Here is a 7,239-nt window from a genome sequence, read left to right as displayed (position 1 = left end):
ATAGGTTTAAATAATTTTTCTCAAATCCATCCTGCAACACATGTAACAGAAAAAGGACTGGTAGTCCACTGTACAATGAGAACTACTACAAATCTCCAAAGAAAAGTCAACCAGCCCAATATGAATATGAATATATGAAGTATATGAACAGGAAATTCACAGAAGTTAACTGGCCAGTGACATATAAAAGGTGTCAATGGTCACTGATTCTTTATGAAATGGAAATTAAGTCAATGAACTACTTTGCTATAGATGATTTGTAAAACAAATTGTATGGGAGGACTATTTTTCTGGAAGTATAATGTGGAAATACCTTTTTAAGAAAATTTAAACACAATGCTGATATTGCCACCTACATTAGAAATCTGCCATGCAGAAAGACTTGCACATGTTCATAACTATAATCTAAACATTCCCAGTAGCACTTATATGGCTCTCAGCTAAGGAACACACTCACCTACAACATAAGTATGGGATAGTAGGAGAGAAAATAGATTATGGGCAATGTTGGCGAATACTGCCATGTCACATTGCTAAATAAAAATCAAGTTTCAGAAATTATAAAAAATAAGCATGACTCTCTTCTTCCAAAATAAAATGAAATATATGTAAATTTGTATGCCACAGAAGAAATGATCTTAAAGAATACACCTAATTTCCAATGGTGAGAATTTAAATTTTTATTCTATATATTTCTTTATTATTTGACCTTTAACAATAATTTTTTCATTTATTAATTTTGTGGTTTAAAAAATAATTAGTGAAAAAAATTAATTGATTCCATATATTAAATTCTAAGATGTTCATACGATGTAATCAATGTATTAGTTTCATTCAGAACATTTGACTGGAAAAACCTGACATACTTACTACCCAATATATCAAATGATAGACTTTTTTAGGATATTTACTTTATGTTTCAAATATTATAAGTAAATATATTACAACATATATTTACAATAGCTTCAATATTTAAATAGCTTCAAAAATTAAATCACAAAATTTTAATGACTTTACTGTGGTTTTAATATCAATAGTTAATGAATTTTACAAGAGCTTGAGGACCTCTATTGGCTTATTTCAAATATCTGTAGTCCTTTTGAGACATGACTACAAGTATTTTGACAGCTTTCCCACCAAGTCAGAGAAGGCAATGGCACCCCACTCCAGTACTCTTGCCTGGAAAATCCCGTGGATGGAGGAGCCTGGTAGGCTGCAGTCCATGGGGTCTTGAAGAGTCAGACATGACTGAGTGACTTCACTTTCACTTTTTGCTTTCATACATTGGAGAAGGAAATGGCAACCCACTCCAGTGTTCTTACCTGGAGAATTCCAGAGAGGGTGGAGCCTGGTGGGCTGCTGTCTATGGGGTTGCACAGAGTTGGACACGACTGAAGCAACTTAGCAGCAGCAGCAGCCCACCAAGTAATTTCCTCTTTTGAAGTTTAGTAAGTCTTGCTGCCATCTCAAAAATGTTTTGGCTTCACCTTCAAGGCTCAGTTAGAAAATTCAACACATTCTGTATCTGTATTTCTTCTGTGTGTGTATCACTCCATCATCTCTCTATCTCTCTACTCACTATGGAGCCCTGTACTATATGGAAAGTCTCTGTGATTAAAGACCATTTGTAGACATACGGTTTTCCCAGTGGTCACATATGGTTGTGAGAGCTGGACCATCAAGAAGGCAGTACTTTGAATTGTGGTGCTGGAGAGGACTCCTGAGGGCACCTTGGACAGCAAGGACATCAAATCAGTCAATCTTAAGAGAAACCAACACTGAATACTCATTTGAAGGACTGATGCTGAAGTTGAAGCTCCAGAATTTTGGTCATCTAATGTGACTTATTGGAAAAGTCCCTGATGCTAGTAAAGATTGAGGGCAGAAAGAGAAGACAGCATCAGAGGATGAGAAGGCTGGATGGTATCACCAATGCAGTGGACATGAACTTGGACAAACTTTGGGAGACAGTGAGGGATAGGGAGGCCTGGCATGCTGAAGTCCATGGGGTCACAAAGAGTCAGATGTGACTGAGTGACTAAACAACAAAATAGATATGCATAAAAGCTCAACATTCAGAAAACTAAGATCATGGTATCTGGTCCCATCACTTCATCACAAATAGATGGGAAAACAGTGGAAACAGTGGCTGACTTTATTTTTCTGGGCTCCAAAATCACTGTAGATGGTGATTGCATCCATGAAATTAAAAGATGCTTGCTCCTTAAAAGGAAAGTTATGACCAACCTAGACAGCATATTGAAAAGCAGAGACATTACTTTGCCAACAAAGGTCTGTCTAGTCAAGGCTATGGTTTTTCCAATAGTCATGTATGGATGTGAGAGTTGGACTATAAAGAAAGCTGAGCGCCAAAGAATTGATGCTTTTGAACTGTGGTTGGAGAAGACCCTTGAAAATCTCTTGGACTGCAAGGAAATCCAACCAGTCCATCCTAAAGGAGGTGAGTCCTGGGTGTTCATTGGAGGGACTGATGTTGAAGCTGAAACTCCAATACTTTGGCCACCTCATGCAGAGAGCTGACTTATTTGAAAAGACCCTAATGCTGGGAAAGATTGAGGGTGGAAGGAGAAGGGGACGACAGAGAAATGAGATGGTTGGATGGCATCACCGACACAATGGACATGGGTTTGGGTGGACTCTGGGAGTTGGTGATGGACAGGGAAGCCTAGTGAACTGAACTGAACTGAACAATTCCTCCTAGTTCCAGCCCCCCAGCAGTTTGAGTCTTCATAAACCAATCACCAGGTATGTTCAGATGATTACAACCCCAGCCACCACAAAACAGTAACTGCCTGAGAAACTTCCTATAAGAACCACTTAGCTGATCCCAGCAACACCCAGAACTATGAGTTCTAAGTCCTTTCATTTAAGGGCAGTTTTTGTGCACTAATATATAACTGAACAATAATTATACTTCTGTAATAATCAATAACCTCAGATATGCAAATGACACCACCCTTATGGTAGAAAGTGAAGAGGAACTAAAAAGCCTCTTGATGAAGGCCTCATGCGAAGAGTTGACTCATTGGAAAAGACTTTGATGCTGGGAGGGATTGGGGGCAGGAGGAAAAGGGGACGCCAGAGGATGAGATGGCTGGACGGCATCACTGACTCAATGGATGTGAGTCTGAGTGAACTCCAAGAGTTGGTGATGGACAGGGAGGCCTGGTGTGCTGCGATTCATGGGGTCACAAAGAGTCAGACACGACTGAGCAACTGAACTGAACTGAACTGAATAATATTACAATTATGACATATCTTAATGGGAAACTTAATATTTCATTTTTAAGGTAACTATAACACAGAAAGGGGAGCCACCATACCATACTGTTTAAGAGACTGCAGTTTAAACAGAGTATATCCATAAGTCACCATGAAACAACCACAGAGTTACATGGATTTGGACCAGATGCTCAACCTCCCTATGCCTCTTCTGCCTCATCAATGGAATGCAGATAAAGTAACAGTATCACCTACTTCATAGGTTGTTAAAAGTCTAAATATATTAATATTGTAAATTTTATACAGCATACAAATATATACAAAAAATATATACAACTGAATAGTTGCTGTATATAGTAAAATGTAATTTGCATTGACTATTCCCTGGTGGCTCAGATGGAAAAGAATCCGTCTGCAATGCAGGAGACCTAGAATCTATCCTTGGGTTGGGAACATCCCCTGGAGGAAGGCATGACAACCCACTCCAGTATTCTTGCCTGGAGAATCCCCACGGACAGAGGAGCCTGGTGGGCTACAGTCCATTGGGTTGCAAAGAGTTGGACACGACTGAACAATTAAGCACATTCTCATTTAAATACATAGAAAATTTCCACAATGACTTTAGTCTTCACATTGACCTAATATATTTTAATGTAACATGTAAATAACAATAAGAAGATCAAATCAGTCAATCCTAAAGGAAATCAACCTTGAATATTCATTGGAATGATTGATGCTGAGCTAAAGCTTCAATACTTTGGCCACCTGATGCAAAGAGCTGACTCACTGGAAAAAACCCTGATGCTGGGAAAGATTGAAGGCAAAAGGAAAAGGGGGGGAGGGGTAGAAGATGAGATGGTTGGATAGCATCACCAACTTAGTGGACATGAATATGAGTAAACTCTGAGAAATAGTAAAGGACAGGGAAGCCTGGCATGCTGCAGTCCATGAGGTTGCAAAGAGTCAGACATGACTTAGTGACTGAACAACAACAAAAACAAAATGATAATTTCCTGAGAAATATGTAGGAATTAAACTTATGGTTTGGAATCTGACAAGATGATGGTGTATAAGGATCTCAAACCCCTTCTCCCTGCAAACACATCAAAAATACATCTTCATGTGTAACAATTCAGAGAAAACTAACTGGAAACTGGCAAAACTCCTATAAAAATATAGCTGCAGGAAACATTTCCTTGTGATCAAGTGCTTAGTCATTTGGTCATGTCTTACTGTTTGTGACCCCATGGATTGTAGGCCCGCCAGGCTCCTCTGTCCATGCGAATTCTCCAAGCAACAATACTGGAGTGGGTTGCCATCCCCTCCTCCAGGAGATGTTCCGAACTCAGGGATTGAATCCAGGTCTCCCGCACTGCAGGTGGATTCTTTATCATCTCAGTCACCAGAGAAGTCCCAAAATACTGGAGTGGGTAGCTGATCCCTACTCCAGGGGAACTTCCTGACCCAGGAATCAAACAGGGGTCTCCTGCATTCCAGACAGATTCTTTACCAGCTGAGTTACCCAGGAAGCCTTGTAATCGAGTAGGACAGAAAAAAAGGCATAGAACTGGAACCTCAGCCCCTGAGAGAGATCTGAATAAAAAGAGAACTCCCTCACAGGTGGACCCTCATCCTGGAGAGCTAGCAAGCAGAACTGCTGATCAGACAGCCCATCCTGGGGTCCTATATGGCTGCTGGGAAACCACTGAAACAAACATCAGGGTTGCAAATGCCTAGGTGCTGCTCTCAAAAAGTGCAGAAGTGGCTGGCTTATTAACAGACAGTAAGGAGAAGCTCCACACCAGCAGCTGTCACTTTGCCATTCTCCTGAATCCAAGCAGCACAAACATCCCAGGCCTGTTCATTTCACATATCAGCTGGGAAAAGACTCAGACTGACTATACAGAGAAATCTGGGGGTTTTGGGTATGGTCCAGGTGGGAAGTCATGTCAATACTGGCACTTATTAGGCAGTGTTTCAAGAGTCACCACTACCAGCATACCATGGTCCATCTACCAAAGACTGTGGCCCCACCTACTTCATATCATAGCCTTGCATTACGTCTGGGACAACCACAATAAAGGAAGTAACACGAATTGAACTCAAGTTGCATGTAAGCAGAGCCACAGATGCCTACACAGGTTGTATATAGGACATCTGTGAGCACACGGACCTCATTGCTTCAGCACTCCCCACCCTTAGGGCAAGGAACACAATGATAGCTTATGGTGAATGATGTAGGATTCATGATATCCGAAGAAGGTTTAGCTTTGGGATCAGGGACCAAGCTTGATCACTCAAGAGCTTTTGTGTAGCAGAGTTTTATTAAAGTGAAAAAGGACAGAGAAAGCTTCTGACATTGATATCAGAAGGGGGACAGAGAGCACCCCCCTTGCTAATCTTAGCAAGGGAGCTATATACTTTTTCAACTGGTTATTACAGTAAATATCTTCAAAGTTAAAAAAAAAAAAGTCGTGGCCAACTAGAAGAATGGTCAATCTGCTTCTTTTCAAGTCTTTCTAATTTCTGTAAATGATATTATTACTCTTCCAATTACAATCTTTGCTGCATCATTTAAAAAAAAAATACAGTAAATCAAAAGAATGTCTCAAGGTTGTAAAATTCTTCCCAGACCCACTCTCACTATTTACTGATGCTGGGAAAGATTGAAGGCAAGAGGAGAAGGGGATAATAGAGAATGAGATGGTTGGATGGCATTACCCACTTGATGGACATAAGTTTGAACAAGCTCTGGGAGTTGGTGATAGACAGGGAGGCGTGGGGTGCTGTAGTCCATGTGGTCAGAAAGAGTTGGACATGACTGAGTGACTGAACTGAGTCTGACCCCAGGGCTTCTACTCCAAAAAAGCAAAGATCAGACCCTACCTCTGACAGGGCAGTGAAAGCCCTGTTCAGTTCAGTTCAGAAAGCCATGTAGCAGAGAGGAAGTCCTGCCTCCCAACCTGCACAGTCTTTAGACACTCTGACCACAACAGCATCCCCTATCAAGGTGATAATGCCCAGTGCACACTGATAAAACTTGTGACTGACATTCATTTCTAAACCACTGCTCACAACAAAAACACACTGGAAACAGGCAGTCTATACCAGGACACTCCCACATAAAAATGCCATTTCATGACCATGATAAGACTATTTCTCCTAAATTCATGGAGACAAAAAAGTTAAGTGAAATAGAAAGCTAGAGAAAATATTCCCCAATAGAAGAGCAAGAGACATCCCCTGAAAGAATAAAGAAAGAAACACAGACACCTGTCTATCAGACACTGAGTTCAAAAAGGCTGTAATAAATATACTAACTGAATTAAGAAAAATTATAGACATAAACACAGATCACTGTAACAAGGAATTAAACATTTTAAAGTTCAACTGATCAAAAAGGAATGATTTCTGAGACAAAGAACAATCCAGAAGCAATGAATAGTTGACTAAATGACACAGAAAAATGAATAAGTGATCTGGAAGACAGAATAATGGAAATGACTTAATCAGAACAGCAAACAGAAAAAGAAATTTTTGAAAAATGAAGGCAAATAGGAGACCCAGGGGATGATATAAAACATGCCAATTTATGCATTATAAAGGTTGTAGAAGAAGAATAGATAGAGAAATGGATCAAAAATGTATTTGAAAAATTATGGATGGAAACTTTCCAAACCTAGAAAAGGAAACAGATTTCCAGGCACAGGAAACACAAAGGGTAAAAAACAAAATAAACCCAAATAGACACAAAAAAACATATAATTAATATGCAAAAGTTAACGATAAAGACAGAATTTAAGGAAGCAAGAAAAAAAATATATTTTCAAAAGAACCCTCATAAGTCTATCAGCTGATTTCTTGGAACAAATTTTGCAAGCCATACAGAGAGTGCTGCTATAGACAAAGTCCTGAATGGGAAAACCCTGAAACCTAGGATACTCTGACCAGCAAGATTATCATTTGGAAAAGAAGGAAAGAAAAGAATTTCTCAGA

Source organism: Bos mutus, chromosome 6, assembly GCF_027580195.1.
Source record: "Bos mutus isolate GX-2022 chromosome 6, NWIPB_WYAK_1.1, whole genome shotgun sequence".
Lineage (NCBI taxonomy): Eukaryota > Metazoa > Chordata > Mammalia > Artiodactyla > Bovidae > Bos > Bos mutus.
Note: the sequence above shows the minus strand (reverse complement) of the source record.